General features: G+C 39.7%; 1 long non-coding RNA gene and 1 pseudogene across 3 annotated transcripts in view; both read right to left on the minus strand.

The window, feature by feature from the left end:
• Positions 1–17,841, minus strand: part of LOC134731463 (uncharacterized) — a 57,949-nt gene that overhangs the window by 24,328 nt on the left and 15,780 nt on the right. Inside the window, exons 4-5 of one of the 3 annotated variants that reach the window (XR_010113754.1) lie at positions 16,984–17,077; positions 6,800–6,867 (exon numbers count right to left, since the gene is read on the minus strand). The exons of the other annotated variants lie outside the window; for them this stretch is intronic. This is a non-coding gene — a long non-coding RNA (uncharacterized lncRNA). The remainder of the gene's footprint in view (positions 1–6,799; positions 6,868–16,983; positions 17,078–17,841) is intronic. 3 annotated transcript variants of the gene reach the window in all.
• Positions 14,754–17,422, minus strand: LOC129490316 (ubiquitin-like; annotated as a pseudogene).

Raw genomic sequence — 17,841 nt, forward strand, 5'->3', positions numbered from 1 at the left:
GCTAGACTTGAATTTACATTGAGGTCTACTTAATTGAAGCCTGTGTAAAATCTACTCTGCCAGTAGTTTTAAAGGGCTGAACTTCATTCACTATGTCCATACCTCATCTTTTTCCACCTTTTACAATTTTACATTGTGTCATTGTAACATTTCTTCTCTGGCATATGGGAAAATTTTTCCACACCAGGGCAAACAAAGAGAATGAGTCATTTATTGCCAAATACCCAGATAGGAAGTACAAACTAAATAGAATAAAAGAAGCAATCTCTTCCTAGCCCAAACTCTTTTACATTCACCCCCTAAGGGCAAAGGAACAACAGAAAAGATGAAGTTCAGACACTTCCTAAGGTTCCTGGTATTGGCTACATTTTTCACTACTTCCCCTGTATAACTTCCATGCCAATGATAATTCTACAAGCAAAAAGCTGAAATATACACTACAAAAGAGGAAGTGATTGTCTATGTACTCTAAATGTGGTGAGCTGTTTAACTACAGAGAAGTCTCTCCTCAAGAAAAGACAACATCTCCCTTCTGTTTTTCAGTATGACACGTGAGTTTTGACTAAAACCAGATATTTCAAGTTATAAATGTAGCTGAAATGTGCTTCTCTTCAAGAAGAACTTTTAGCTTTATGTCTTTAGATCTAGCAAAATAGACTTAAAATCAATTGTAAGAAAACTGATTAGTAAAGTTATAACTCAATACAGTGGGAATTAGAATTCAGGAGAATACAGAGAGTGAAATAGTCCCATATAGAAAATATTACTTTCTATACTTAAATTATCCACTATCCATTTTGTAAAAGAAAACACATTTTTCCTAATTTAAATCATGTAATATTAATATTACAATACTAACACCTTAGTGATTACAAATACAAGATAAAATAAACTGTCAGAATAAATACATGCAAACGGAAAATTATAAGAAAATATTTGAAAACAGGTCATCAAAATATTTTCTAATAATGCAAAGATTAAATTTGGAAGAGATATTTCCCCATGGCTCTTCTTTCATCACACAGCCCTGAAAGATGATGGTTTCCCAAACAGCACATACAGCAATAGGTGTGGGCCTCAGTGGCACATACCACACCCCAACTACCACAAAGAAAGTCATGGAGGCTAGGACGGAGATCAGATGAGAGGAGCTGAGGAATCATCATAGCATGGACACCAATATTCTCTCTTGGAATCCTTTGAAATGTCATGGCAAATAGTCCTGCAAAACATCCAAAAAATCTGGATTTGTCAGACAAGTCTCTATGTGATTAGATTCAGACTAAACATTCCATCAGGAATCCCATTTAGATAAACTTCAGACCACACATGATCAGGCTCTCCTATTTGATAAAGACAGTAATAGCTTTCTCTCTCTCAAAGCACATTTTCTCTTTTTAATTAATGAATAAATCTATGGAGTGATGTCCTGAGACTATTCTGTTTCCCAACCACTGTCTACCAATGGTTTTGTCACCCTTTGGGGAAGGGGATCAAAATATAGTGATTTTCTAATTCTAAGATTCATTCTATGTATATTAGTTGCTATTCTTCTAGAAAGAAGACTTTCACTACTATCCCTTGGATTATCTTTTTTAATTTTTGTATGGTTTAAATTGCATCATCATTCTTTTTGATGTCCAAATTGTCCCAAATTAAGCCAGTTAGAGAAACAAGTTCATTTTCAAAGATATGGAGATGCTAAATTGTATTATACCATAATCAATCTGTGTTTCATAGTAATATGGTGGTATTGTCACTTATATTTATCATTGTTACTATTATTCTTTAGTAATTTATTTGTATCATGCCAAGGAGAGGAGTGGATATCCTTAACCAATTCAAGTCTGTAATGGCAGAGTTTTCTGAAGTGACACTGCATAAATGTTTCACAAACCATACATAAAGATCAGTCACACTGTTTTATAAGTGAATCTGATACTTTGCTGTTAAGTTTCCAGTACTATTTTGAAACTACAGTGCCAAATTAAACACCTTAAAATTGCCTTCATATTTTTTTCTTAACTTTTGATTTTAATTTGTTTTGAAACTTTCACTTCAGTCCTGCCTAGCTATATAACCACATTAAGTACAAATTTGAGACTAGGGTGTCAACATTAAAATCCTAAAACTGCCATCATGATGATACTGAAGTTTATGATTCTTTTTTTAAACTTTCATTTTAACTATGTCTTGTTTAAAACCCTAGCTAGTATTAGCTACTGAATTTTGAAAATTCATTTAACATGTGAATAGCAAAATTAGAAACCTAACACTGCCTTAATTTTGGTACTAAGTTCTGTATTTTGAAACTTTTATTTCAACTCTGCCAAGGTTTTTCTGAGATGAACAATCACTTTACAATCAGTTTATGATTATTGAGATGGTGGTTTTATTATTGATTCACTCATATAACAAAAAATATTTTAAATGTTTTTATATGTTTTATATTTATAAGAAATCAATATTTTATCAGATGGGAGGAGCTGAGGAATCATCATAGCATAGACACCAATATTATTTCTTGGAATCCTGTGAAATATCCTGACAAATAGTCCTGCAGAACATCCAAAAAATCTGGATTTGTCAGACAAGTCTCTATGTGATTAGATTCAGAGTCATCTAATCTAGATTAGTCTAAATGAAGATATTGATGAAGATATTGATTTCTTAAAAGCCAGATCTTGTATGTTTTATGATATAGTATAAAACATGGAGCATATTCAATAAAACATAGCCTCTTTTATTTTTATTCAATAAAATGTAGCCTCTTTCAATTATTCTCTCACATTTCTTTTTTTATTTCATTTATTTTTCCTTTCCTTACAGCATTAATATTATTTCACATTTCTGTTGTGTGATTAACTTTACAAAAGAAATTGCTATCCCTCCTGGAATGTAAGAGCCATGAACAGGAATCTTTTACTCTTTGTCACTGATGTATTTTAAGGACCGAAAAGAGTGCCTGTGACATAACAGACACTCAATAAATATTTGCTGAATGGCTATTTGATAAATTGAATAAATCAGCATATAACTGTACCCCAAAAACAGTAACCATGAAAAAAGCAGTCTTCATTCAGAAAGGTCATTATTTTTAGATGTTTTTTCTAATACTAATATTGTTTTGTTCATTTTCTACATTTGGTAAGAATGAATAGAGAGAAAAATTTTCGAGAGACTCTTATCGGCGACATTATGTGATAAACGCCTTCTCCTGGCATTTTTTCTGACTGCTTTTATCCTGTCCTCTGAGTTTTTTCCAACAGATTCTTCTGCATTTGAATGTGAATTTTATTCATTTCTTGAGATATGTTCCTTATTAGTCCCAGCTACTCCAGAGGCTGAGGCAGGAGAATAGCGTGAGCCCGGAAGGCGGAGCTTGCAGCGAGCCGAGATCGCGCCACTGCACTCCAGCCTGGGCGACAGAGCGAGATTCCGTCTCAAAAAAAAAAAAAAAAGAGATATGTTCCTTATATAAAAGCAATCCAGGAAGAGCTGGACGTAGAATTTTTAAAATAAAACACCTTAAAAATGTAAAAAATTTTTTTAAAAGTTCAGAATGATTAAATAAATTTAAAGAGAGAAAAGTGGTAGATCAACACGTTATTAATTTTTTTTTTTTTTTGCTGGAAACGTTTAGGGCAGGAGTGGCCAAGATGGCCAACTAGAAGCAGTTAATGTGTGTGACTCTCACAGGGAGGAGAGAAAGGGGTGACTAAATACAGCACCTTCAACTGAAACATTAAGGTACTCTCATTGGAAGTAATCAAGGAAACAACTCAAACCACGGAGACCAGAGCAAATCAAGGCAGGAAGACAGCCCACTTGGGAAAGACATGGAGTCAAGAGAAGCTCCCCTTCCCAGAGAAGTGGTAAGTGAATGCGCAATTCTGGGAACCCACACTGCTCTCACAGATCTTTGCAACCCTCAGATCAGGAGATGCCCTCGTGAACTCACTCCATTAGGGCCTTCAGTCTGACACACACAGCTACGTGGAGTCTCAGCAGAGCAGCCACTCAGGCATGCACGGAGACCCAAGAGCTTTAGATACTCCAGCTTCCTGAGTGTCTGGGCAAAAGTAGCTGCGACTCAGGCAAAGCTGGAGGTTAGACCCCCAAACATACCCCAGGAGGTTAGACTCCCATACATACCCCAGAAAAGAGGCTGAATCCAGCGAGATCAGCAGAGAAGGTCTATAGGCCCCACTTCCACAGCGCCTCACAGGATAAGTCCCACTGGCTTGGAATTCCAGCTAGCCACCAGTAGCAACATTGTGCCTCCCTGGTACAAAGCTCCCAGGAGGAGGGGCAGGTCCCCATCTCTGCTGTTTGGGCAACTTAGCCATTATGGCCTTTGGGCTTTGGAGAGTCCAAACTAACCAGGGGCAAAAGAGATCCCCAAGCATAGCACAGTTTCTCTATTAAAATGTGGCCAGACTGCTGCTTTAAGTGGGTCCCCGATCCCATTCATCCTTACAGGCGGGACCTCCCAACTGGGGCCTCCAGCCACACCTGCCAGTGTTCTCCAGCTGACAGAGATTTGAAAACTCCCTGGGACAGAGCTCCCAGAGGGAGGGGCAGGCTGCCATCTTTGCTGTTTGGGCAACTTACCCATTCCAGCCTTCAGGCTTTGGAGAGCTTAAGCAGGGGTGGAAAGGGTACCCCAGCACAGAACAGCTGCCTGATAAAAATGTGGCCACACTGCTTTTTTTTTTAGCAGGTTCCCCAATCCCGTTCCTCATCACCGGGTAGAGTCTCCCAACTGGGGTCTCCGGCTACCCCAACTGGTGTTCTCTGACTCACAGAGGTTTCAGACTTCCATGTGACCTTTGTCCCAGGGAGAGGAACAGCCCACCATATCTGCTGTTAGAACAACTTAGCCATTCCAGCCTTTGGGCTTCAGAGTGTCTGAGGCAATCAGGGGCTAAAGCACACCCCCAGCATGGCACAACTGCTCTATGAAAATGGGGCAAGACTACTTTTGAAAGCAGGTCCCTGATCCCATTCCTCCTGGCTGGGTGAGGTCTCCCAACTAGTGTCTTCAGCCACGTCCTACCGGTGTGTTTGGGCCAGCAACAGGCCTATATTTCCCAGGAATGGAGCTCCCAGAGAGAAAGGAAGGCCACAGTCTTTGCTGTTTCGCAGCTTTCACTGGTGATACCTCCAGGTACTGGAAAATCTAAAGTGACTAGGGACTGGAGCTGGCCCCCAGCATACTACAGCAGCCCTATGGAAAAGTGAACAGACTGTTATGTGGGTGCCCATTCCCATATCTCCTCAACGAGCAGGTCCTCCAGGCCTGGACCTCTAGCCACACCCCACCAGAGCTATCAAGCCAATAGCAACTCAGCAACTCCCTGGACAGAGCCTCCAGGGACAACTGAAAGCCTGTCTGCCACTACCTCTGCAGTGGAACTGTCCTTGCTACCCTCTGACTAATAAAGGAGCAAGGACCCTAAGTGTCTTATCCACACCTCCAATAAGCAGCAGTTGACCCAAGGAGAGGAGGCCAGTCCATCTCCCACAGGTCCCACCCCACCCCCCAACTGCTCGTCACCAGACAGAGAGCCCCTGGCTTGGGCCCACAGCATAGACTCTCCATCCTGGGCTGATTGAACTGAAGGATTGCTGACCCACATCTCTCTGGGGTGGAGCCCCCAAGAGACAAGCAAAGTGGTAGAGCAGCAAGCCAGCTGATGTGGAGCCCAGAGGGTTTAGTGCAGGAGTGTCTATAGCAGAGCATGGACAGGGATGGCGATCCCTCTAGGCTCAACTTGCTCCCATAATAGACTTTGGCCCTAGGGGAATTTTCAGACCTGATCTCTGCAGAGTGGTCTTGCACATCAGTCAAGACTGGTGCAACCTGAGCACTCCTTGGTCCGCTGGCCTCTTCCAGGGCCATCTTGGGTGCTGTAGTGGCCCACAGAATAGCTTCTGCACCAGTGGGCCATGCCTGACCAGTGGAGAACTCCAGCAAGACAGCCCTTACTGCCGCACACCAGCCTGGGTGTTCGCTCCCCATACTGCAGCTTCCCCTGAGCCCATGGCAACTCCCCACATCACCTTGCAGGCACATGTCTGCACAGGTGGATTTTGCTTTACTTGCCCCACCAGCATACAGGAGTGAAGTATGCCCCTTGACCTCTGTCAACCACCATTGCAGACAGAACCTTAGCGGCACACAGCCAGCAAGCCCTGCTGCTCCAGTGCCTCACTCTTGTGGTAATGCTGCATGGAGAATAGAGGATCCTCCCACACCCTAAGCAATCCCTCCTGCTTGCAGGTGACCAAGAAGGCACTCAGATCTGCACTGGCCAGTGCCTCTCCCCAAACCAACACCATCACCAGTGCAAAAGCACACAGAGTATATAGCAGGAGCCCCCTGTTCCCCACAAAAATGCCTTGCCTTCACTAGCATGGTGAATGCCCGCAGGGAGGCAGGCACCCCTGAATCCGCTAGCGTTCAGCTGGAGCTGCCACACCTTAGTCCTCCAGCAAAGTAGACTCCAAACCTGAAGGAACCAGAGAACAAAGTTGGGGCCCAATACAAGTCATCCAGAGTTAGAGCATGCAGTCCAGGAGTTGGGAGCTGAACGATGGCCTCCCAAAATCTTCCAGATACAAAGCCAGTTGGTTGAATTGACCTTATACCACAATCAAACCCTCAAGGTCATCAAATAGGATAAAAGAAAAAAAAATCCAAATGTCAGCAACCTCAAAGATTGAAGGTAGATAAGCCCACAAAGATAAGAAATAATCAGCACAAGAACACTGAAAACTCAAAAAGCAAGAGTACCTTCTTTCCTCCAAAGGACCACATCACCTCTCTGGCAAGGGTTCAGTACCAGGCTGAGGCTGAGATGGCTGAAATGATAGAAGCAGGATTCAGAATATGGATAGGAATGAAGTTCACAGAGCTATAGGAGTATGTTGTACCAAAATGCAAAGGAACTAAAAATTATAATAAAACATTGGAGGAGCTTACAGATAAAACAGCTAGAGTATAGAAGAATGTAACTGACTTGATAGAGCTAAAAACACGCCACAAAAATGTGTAGGTTTCTTTTTGATACAGAGTCTCAACTAATCCAGGCTGAAGTGCAGTGGCATGATCTCAGCTCACTGCAACCTTCATCTCCCAGGTTCAAGCAATTCTCCTGCCTCAGCCTCCCCAGTAGCTGGGATTATAGGCATGTTCCCCCATGCCCAGCTATGATTTTTTTTTTTTTTGGTATTTTTAGTAGAGGTGGGGTTTCACCACATTATCCAGGCTGGTCTCAAACTCCTGACCTCAAATGATCCACCGGCCTCAGCCTCCCAAAGTGCTGGGATTACAGGTGTGAGCCACCACTCCCAACCCCTAAAATTTCATAATGCAGTCACAAGTATTAATAACAGAATAGACCAAGTGAAGGAGAGAATTTCCAAGCTTGAAGACTACCTTTCCAAAATTAGACAAGCAGACAGGAATAGAGAAAAAAGAATAAAAATGAATAAACGAAACCTCCTAGAAATATAGGATTATATAGAGACCACATCTACAATTCATTGGTGTACCTGAAAAAATGGAAGATAGTGGAACCAACTTGGAAAACATATTTTAAGATATCATCCATGAGAACTTCCCCATCCTAGCCAGAGAGCCCAACATTCAAGTTCAGGAAATGCAGAGAACCTCAGTAAGATACTCCATAATAAGTTCATCCCCAAGACACATAATCATCATATTCTCTAAGGTCAAAATGAAAGAACAAATGTTAAAGGCAGCCAGAGAGAAAGGCCAGGTTACAAAGGGAACCCCATCAGACTAACAACAGACCTCTCAGCTGAAACCCTACAAGCCAGAAGTGATTAGAGGCCAATATTCAACGTTTTTAAAGAAAAAAACTCCAACCCAGAATTTTATATCTGGTCAAACTAAGTTTCACAAGTGAAGGAAAAATAAGATCCTTTGCAGACAAGCAAATGCTGAAGGAATTAGTTACCACCAGACCTGCCTTACAAGAGCTCCTGAAGGAAGCACTAAATGTGGAAAGGAAAGACCATTACCAGCCACTATAAAAACACACTGAAGTGCACGAATCAGTAACACTATAAAGCAACCACAAAAACAAGTCTGCAAAGCAACCAGCTAGCATTATGATGACAGGATCATAACCTTAAATGTAAGTGGGCTAAATGCAACAATTAGAAGACAGAGTGGCAAGCCGAATAAACAGCCAAGACCCATTGGTATGCTGTCTTCAAGAGATCCATCTTACATGCAATGAGATAGGCTCAAAATAAAAGGATGGAGAAAAATATATCAAGCAAATGGAAATCAGAAAAAAGCAGGGTTCCAATCCTAGTTTCTGACAAAACAGACTTTAAACTAACAAGAACAAAAAAGACAAAGAAGGGCATTACATAATGGTAAAGAGTTCAATTCAATGAGAAAATCTAACTATCCTAAATATATATGCACCCAACACAGGAACACCCAGATTCATAATCATGTTCTTACAGACCTTCAAAGAGACTGACTCCCACACAATAATAGTGGGAGACTTTAACACCCCAGTGACAATATTAGACAGATCACCGAGACAGAAAATTAACAAAGATATTCAGGACCTGAACTCTACACTGGATCAAATGAACCTGATAGATATATACAAAACTCTCCAGTGAAAAACAACAGAATATACATTATTCTCATTACCACATGGCACATACTCTAAAATTGATCACATAATTGGAAGAAAAACACTCCTCAGCAAATGCAAAAGAATGGAAATCATAACAGACTGTCTGCCAGACCACAGCACAATCAAATTAGAGATCAATACTAAGAAATTCACTCAAAACCATACAATTACATGGAAAGTGAAACGCCTGCTCCTGAATGACTTTTGGGTAAACAATTAAATTAAGGCAGAAATCAAGAAGTTCTTTGAAACTAATACTTCCAGCATTAGTTTCTATTCAACACTTCTATTCAAGATAGTATTGAATATTCTGGCCAGGGCAATCAGGCAAGAGAAAGAAATAAAGGCATCCAAATAAGAAGAGAGGAAGTCAAACTACCTTTGTTTGCAGGTGACATGATCCTATATCTAGAAGACCCCATTGTCTCAGCCAAAAAGCTTCTTAAGCTGATAAACAACTTCAGCAAAGTCTCAGGATACAAAAAAAAAATCTCTACAAGGAGAACTATAAACTACTACTCAAGGAAATCAGAGATAACACAAACAAATGGAAAAGCATTCTATGCTAATGTATAGGAAGAATAAGTATCGTGAAAATGGCCATGCTGGCCAAAGCAATTTATAGATTCAGTGCCATACCTATGAAACTACCACTGAATCTCTTCATAGAACTAGAAAAAACTATTTTAAAAGTCATATGGAACCAAAAATTGCCCTAATTTTCCAAGCCAATCCTAAGCAGAAAGAACAAAGCTGGAGGCATCACATTACCTGACTTCAAACTATACTACAGGGCTACAGCAACCAAAACAACATGGCACTGGTAAAAATAAATGAATGAATAAATAAATAAATAAATAAATAAAAGTTAAGAAAACAAAAAAAACAGGCACAGACTAAGGGAACAGAATAGAGAATCCAGAAATAAGACTACACACCTCCAACTATCTGATCTTCAACAAACCTGACAAAAACAAGCAATGGCGAACAGATTCCCTATTCAATAAATGGTGCTGGGATAACTGGCTAGCCATATGCAGAAGACTAAATCTGAACCCCTTCCTTACACCATATACAAAAATTAACTCAAGATAGAGTAAAGACTTAAATGTAAAACCCAAAACTATCAAAACCCTGGAAGACAGTCTAGGCAGTACCATTCAGAACATAGGCACAGGCAAAGATTTCATGAGGAAGACACAAAGAGCAATTGCATCAAAAGCAAAAATTGACAAATGGAATCTAATTAAACTAAAAAGCTTCTGCACAGTAAAAGAAACTATCAACAGAGTAAACAGACAACCTACAGAATGGGAGAACATTTCTTTAAACTACGCATCTGACAAAGGTCTAATATCCAGCATCTATAAAGACCTTAAACAAACTTACAAGAATAAAACACCCCTATTAAAAAATGGGCAAAGGACATGAACGGACACTGTTCAAAAGAAGACATACATGTGGCTAACAATCATATGAAGAAAAGTTCAACATCAACTGATCATTAGAAAAATGCAAATCAAAACCGCAATGAGATACTATCTCAGACAAGTCAGAACGGCTATTATTAAAAAGTCAAAAAAAATAACAGATGCTATTGAGGTAGTGGAGAAAAAGGAACACTCAGACACTGTTGGTGGGAGTGTAAATTGGTTCAGCCATTATGGGGGACGGTGTGATGATTCCTTGAAGACCTAAAGACAGAAATACCATTCAACCCAGCAATCCCATTACTGGGTATGTACCCAAAGGAATATAAATCATTCTATTATGAAGACACTTGCATGTGTATGTTCATTGCAATAGTATTCACAATAGCCAAAAAAAATTGAATCAATATAAATGCCCATCAGTAATAAACTGGATAAAGAAAATGTGGTACATATATACCATGGAATACTATGCAGCCATAAAAAAGAACAATAGCATGTCCTTTTGCAGGGACATGGATGGAGCTGGAAGCCATTATCCTTAGCAAACTAATGCAGGAACAGAAAACCAAATACGACATGTTCTCACTTATAAGTGGAGGATAAATTATGAGAACACATGGACATGCAGAGGGGAACAATACACACCGGGGCCTATCAGAAGGTGGAAGGTGGGAGGAGGGAGAAAATCAGGAAAAATAACTAATGAGTACTAGACTTAATACCTGGGTGATGAAACAATCTGTACAACAAACCCCCACGACAGTTTAACCTATGTAACAAACCTGCACATGTACCCCTGAACTTAAAAGTTTTTTTTAAAAGGGTTTGGAATTAATTCCTAGGATTAAATATTATTCTTTATACTTTACTATTCTTTTTCTGAAAAAAGTAAATCTTTCTTCTATATTCAAATGTCTGCTAATTTTCTGTACTCAAATGTCTGCATTTCAGTATAGAGAAAATTGCATTACTACAGCTGTTAGTGTAAATTAGTCTAAATTAGGGATACACACTCCTCTCTGAGCTCTAGACCCCTCTCTCTAACTTTCATTGGATATCTCCACCTTGATAGTTCACCACGCCTCAAGTTCAGGTTTGCTGAACCTGAACTCATAATCTTCACCTTAAACTGCATCCTCATCCAGCATTCCCTATCTTGGTGACCATGATCACAACCTCTCATTGTGAAAACCTGCTTAACAACTTCCCTTCCCTCATCTTCCATCTCCAGTTCATTGCTAAGCGCTGATGTTATTCTTTAAATATGTCTTAAAGCAGTCTACTTCTCTCCATCTTGGCCGGGGTTTCGCCATGTTGGCCAGGCTGGTCTGAACTGCTGACCTCAGGTGATCTGCCCGCCTCGGCCTCCCAAAGTGCTGGGATTACAGGCATGAGCCACCACACCCGGCCCATGGCATATGTTATCAGTAATATGTAAGTATGGCTTCAGTCAAGGCAAGGAAGTTGAAAGTAACAATAAAAAAAAAAGTCATCAGGATCCAAAGCTGTGGAGAAAATTCAACTTGTGCCTCCTGGGTTCAAGCGATTCTCCTGCCTCAGCCTCCTAGGTAGCTCGGATTACAGATGCCTGCCACCACCCCCAGCTAATTTTTGTATTTTTAGTAGAGACAGGGTTTCACCATGTTGGTCAGGCTGGTCTTGAACTCCTGACCTCAGGTGATCCACCCACCTCAGCCTCCCAAAGTGCTGAGATTACAGGTGTGAGCCACTTTTAGAAAATGTTTTCATCTATCTCAATACCTCACTACCCCTCCTGATATTCCATCTATAATAGCAACAGTTGTGAAATGCGCTAGATTCTAACATTAACACTAGATCCATTAAAAACAGAGCAGAAGAGAGTCTGGATACACAAATTTAACAAGTAATTATTGGCTCCATCAACATATCTAATTCAAGCATAAAGCTGTTTCAGCAGTAGCTTAAGTTACTAATGCAACACCTCTTTGCATGCAATGGCCCATTAAATTATCTTCAACTCTAAAAGATTCCTTTGTTTTTAAATGCTTATAATAAACAAATATATACCAATACCTTGGCAGAATTCATTAATTTAATAACTTCAATATGTCGTTCATATAAAAATTTCTGGTAAATGAGAACTGTACATTACTGATGTGACAAGGTACACAAGCCAATGTTGACATAATGTTTTCAAAATGGGGTCTCTGCTGTAACTGAACTATATATAATAACTTTATTCAAGAATGAGTTTCAATGATAGGACAAAACTTGATAAAATGAATAAATAAACTATTATATGCCAGAGTTCAGTAAACCCTGTGTGTACACCTGAAAAAGCTCAAACTTGCCTAGCACATATAGAGTCCGAATTCAGTTGGGTTTGTGTGAAAGGGGTAGGTTGAGCCCTAAAAAAGAGGTGGATAACCCATATAGACAGACTTCCTTATTTTATTTATTTTTTTCTGCTTCAGCTTCCCGAGTAGCTGGGACTACAGGCGTGTGCCACCATGCCTGGCTAATTTTGTTTGTTTTTAGTAGAGATGGGGTTTCACCATATTGGCCAGGCTGGTCTCGAACTCCTGACCTTGTGATCTGCCCACCTCGGCCTCCCAAAGTGCTGAGATTACGGGCGTGAGCCACTGCGCCTGGCTGACTTCCTTATTTTAAATACCATTTCCCACTAAAAATAAAACCAGTAATTCTTTGAAAAATAGTTAATATTATGTATAGGACTGGAAGTGTATAAGATAAAACTGGAATATATTGTCATACCAGAAATCAAAGATTTTGTCAAAGACTAATAGTTCCATGTCAAAAAGATTCAGTAATCAATTTGCAGAGGCTCCCACTGGCCAAAGATAGAGCTTGATCATCAACAGGAATAATAACTATAATGGGTTGAAACATAGCAATTATGTTTAAATCTATAGGTTTATAGTAATAATGTTAAAATCATTAGTCACCTTTGAAAGATGCTAGAGACTCAACTCATTATTTTGAAAATTTATAAATACATTTCAAAATCTAGTGGTTTATCCTGTCTTTCTTATATATACCTGAAAGCGATGAAGTAGATAATGAAGAGAACTTTCTATATAGAAATATTCCAGGCCAGGCACAGTGGCTTATGTCTGTAATCCCAACACTTTGGGAGGCTGAAGCAGGAGGATCACTTGAGCCCAGGAGTTCGAGACCAGCCTGGGCAAAAAAGCAAGACCCTCGTCTCTACAAAAAATTTAAAAATTAGCCAGGTGATGCGTGCCTGTAGTCCTAGCTATTGGGGAAGCTGAGGTGGGAAGATCACTTGAGCCTGGGAGTTGCAGGTTGCAGTGAGCTATGATCACACCACTGCACTCCAGCCTGGGTGACAGTGCAAGACTCTGTTTCAAATAATAAATAAATAAATAAATAAATAAATAAATAAATAATTTAAAAAGACATTCCAGCTAGTAAATGAAGGGATAGTAAAATTAGAATATCACCATTTTGCCATCCCCAGGAAAATAATAATCTATGAAATAATTATCCATGGCTGCTAGAATCATAGAGACAACCATATTATGTGTCTCTTGGTGAAAGTACGTAATACCACTTATTAAATACTTTTGCCCAAATATCAAACCTGAATCACATACAGACTCTAGGCCTAAATAATAAATTATGAGAAATACAAATGACAAAGAAAAATGTTAAGTATCATTATAAAGAAGCATTCGGCAAAATCCAAGCTTTAGAAAACTACAGATAAAGCCAATTTCTGCAATAGATAAATTGAAAGAAAAGAAAAAAAGAAGGTGAAAGGGGGAAACTGTAGATTAAGAGGAAACAAGAGGCTAGGTGCAGTGGTTCACACTTGCAATCCAGTACTTTGGGAGGCTGAGGTGAAAGAATTGTGTGAGCCCAGGAGTTCAAGACCGGCCTGGGCCAGATGGCAAGACTTCATCTCTTCAAAAAAGCAAAAATATTAGCCAGTCACGGTGGCCAACACCTGTAGTCCCAGCTACTCTGGAGGATCCCTTAAGCCCAGGAGTTCGAGGCAGCAGTGACCCTTACTCACAGTACTGCACTCCAGCCTGGTTGACAAGGTGAATGAAACCTGTCCCTTATAAGAAAAAAAAGAGAGAGAGAGAGAGATAAGAGACTGGTAGCAATTTCAACCAATTTCAATGTCCTAGCCTTATTTTAATCCTTATTCAAATGAATAAATTATTAATAACAGTTTTAAAAGAAATGAAAAGTAAAATGTGTAATAATTTAGATGCTGTTGTTATGAGTTAAATTCTGTCACCTCAAAATTTTTATGTTAAAGTCCTAACCCCAATACCTCACAATTTGACTGTATTTGGAAATAGAGCCCTTAAAGAAGTGACTAAGTTAAAATAAGGCTATTGGGGTGGGCCCTAATCCAATCTGACTGGTGTCCTCAAAAGAGGAGGAAATTTGGACACACACAAGAGATCCGGGGGCATGTGTGCACAGAGGGATGACTATGTGAAGAGGCAGCAGCAGGATGGCCATGTGCAAGTCAAAAAGAGAGGCCTCAGGAGAAGTTAAAACTCTGAGAAAATAAATATTTGTTGTTTAAGCTACTCAGTCTGTGGTATTTTGTTATGGCAGCCCTAGCAAACTAATATGGATGCTAAAATGATGAACAAGTCCACCATTTAATTAATCTTGAAAAACACATGGGAATATAGAAGTGGATATACTGTGGATCATGGAGCAATAAATCCCAACTCATAAAATGGAGAAAATCAAACCTCATGGTGGGAAGGTGTGACATAAAAAATTTGAAAAAGCCCCAAAAGTGATTATGAATTTCCTTCTCTTCTCACTTATAAACACTATCTTAGACCTAACCATATGCAAAAGTGCGCATAAATGAGGGCAAGGTTAGGTCACTGTTTCTCTTGGCCAGTCAACTAGTTGTATTCATACTTTTCTTTTTCCACTCAATGAAAGGGACACTTTATTGAGGCTCCAGAGCCATGGGGCCTGGGCAGGAGGCTGCCCTCTGAGGAAGGAAGAGCCTTATTTGACCTTCTTCTTGGGGAGCACGTTGTTGGTGTGGCCACACTTCTTCTTGTGGCAACTGACAGCACAGGGGTGCAGGCGAGCATAGCACTTATGGCAGATCATCTTGTTTCAGTTGTATTTCTAGGCGAGCTGGCAGAGTGAAGGCTCAATAATGCCACCTCACAGGCGCAGCACCAGGTGCGGGGTGGGCTGTTTCTGGATGTTGTAGTCTGAGAGAGTGCGGCCATCCTCCAGCTGTTTGCCAGCAAATATCAGACGCTGCTGGTCAGGTGGGATACCCTCCTTGTCTTGAATTTTGGCATTGACATTCTCAATGATGTCACTGGGCTCGACCTCAAGGGTGATGGTCTTGCCCATGAGGGTCTTCACAAAGATCTGCATCTCTGTGTTTGCAGCTTGGCCGCCTCGCTGAAGAAAAAGAGGATGGCGGATCTATTCATACTTTTATATCAAGGTCATATACAGACAATTTCACCAAGTAGAATATAAAAACATTATTACTAGTGATCTGAGTTACGTGCAACATTGGAATGGATACCACTCATTCCCTTCTACGGACCTCCAAAATTCTATGCCAATTTACCATTAACTTTCTCTTTCTTCTCAATTATAAATTCTCCACCTTATTAAAAGACATGGCTCTGACAATTCCACGTTTCAGCTGCCCAGTGTGTTCCCATCCACTTCACCTTTTAAATGTGTTTAAAGCATTAACAATAGATTGTGTTTCACCCTAGAGACAGCTGGGTTTCAAAGAGAGGTAAAATGTTTCATAATCTCACTCTATTGTCCAAGACAAATGTGCTATTGTATTACATGTGAAATGTCATCTTTGAAGTCTGTTGAGGGTGTGCTGTGAGGTGAGCCATCTGGAAAACACAGTGTAGACCGAAAAATAATTATAAGCCAGTTTATTACTTTTTTCCAGTTAAGCCTACCATGACAGCTGATAAAAAAAAACACTATGTAGTATAAAGGGTAAAAAGACTCTGAAATCGCAAAAGTTATACCCACCTCCAACAATGATTAGCTAGTATACAAGTCACTCAACTTCTCTGATCCTTTTGGCTTGTCTGTAAAATTGAAATATGGACACATGCCACAGAGGAGTTTTATGAGTGTTAAATGAAACAACAGTTGTAGAGCACTTGGTACAGAGTACACAATAAGTTTGATTTCTCTTCTCTTCTTCCAAATATAGACTATAGAATATTCTTTATACAGAGAATATTAGATAAAATCCAATCATATTTGAAAACCAGGTTGAGCAGGTTGGTTTTTCAAAGAAATTCACTGAGCTTCCATAATGTCATTTCTATCTGACGGGAGAAAAGGGGCTTTGGAAGATCAAGTGTGAAGCTTTAGAATTCTGTCTGGAGCTGGTTAGGACCACCCAGGCATGAGTATAAGTAAAGCGCTGTCCGTGGTGCTAGTAAGCGCGAATGCCCCCGGCAACATTTTCCCTACCCAAAGCTGTTTTTCATTCAGTCAACTTGCTTCGCGAAGCTCACACATCTGCCTCGTGGAAGATTCTCAGTCATTCTACTTAGTCATTGGTTCTTTCCCTATCACCATTCTTTATGTCCCCCTCAAAGAAAAACATTATCTTCCATTTCCTTATCAACTCCAAACAGCTTTCATTTTTCAGACATATTTACTACCTAAGAAAATGACTCAGGAATTGGCTCAGATATCTTGTCCTAACTTTTCTGATAAGTTTCAGAGAAACTCAAAGGTCAAAGCAAGAGCATAAGAGTAAAAGGTAGAGAAATTAAGAAACTGAAGACTAGGAAATGGGGGTTGGATGGCAAAGAAAAAGAAATTGTTATTCATGCTACCTGGTTCCCTTCCCTGTCCAGGTGGATTTCAGCTCTGTTGAAGCTCTGTCAGTAGATTTTCAGCCCTAACCACCACTTCCATGGGCCCCACTGCCTTTAAACGAAAGAGATTTCTTTAATTCTACAGGGATTTAGGGGATGAGGAGTCAGAGCCAAGGTATCCTAAAAAAAACATGTGAAGACTCTCATTTTGCAATATACAAGCAATTGCCCTCCTGTTAAGACTTTGTCTTCCTCAGCACTCTGAACCAAAATGATTCTGTAAACAAAAATTGTTCACTTTTAGGAGAGGTCCACTTATGCACTTCCTTACCAAAGTTTTTAGGCAACAAATCCATAACTTGTGGTTCTCTTCCTATCCAAGGTAGCATGCGCTGAAATGTTTTAAATATTTAAAGTAATAAATGTTGATTCAAACTCACCTAGGAAGATTAGGAAGGGGAAAAAAAGCACTTGGCATTTAGATCTTCAGAAGAGAATTTAATGACAGGTTCAGCCTGTTTAATGACAAGCCCAGCACCACACCCCTCTCTTATGATGTCTCATTATTTCCGCATAAATTTCCTTTATTATTCATGATAAATAAAAATAAGATACTTGACAAAGTGGGTTTAAATAGGTAAGAATGCAAACAAAGATTTACTGTACAAATATGATGAAACTCAGATCTCAGATTCTTAAAGTATAATTTTTTTTTTGTCTTATGTAGCCAGGTTGCCACTCTCAATCTCGAACTAGTTTTTTTCTCTTTTAAAGGTTGTATCCATAATGCAAAAATGGAAAGAACTAAAAAGCACATGCAAAACATGATTCTCGGGATTTTTCTCTATTTTTATGGTTGACTAATTCAAATAGAAA

This window comes from Symphalangus syndactylus, chromosome 9, assembly GCF_028878055.3.
Source record: "Symphalangus syndactylus isolate Jambi chromosome 9, NHGRI_mSymSyn1-v2.1_pri, whole genome shotgun sequence".
Lineage (NCBI taxonomy): Eukaryota > Metazoa > Chordata > Mammalia > Primates > Hylobatidae > Symphalangus > Symphalangus syndactylus.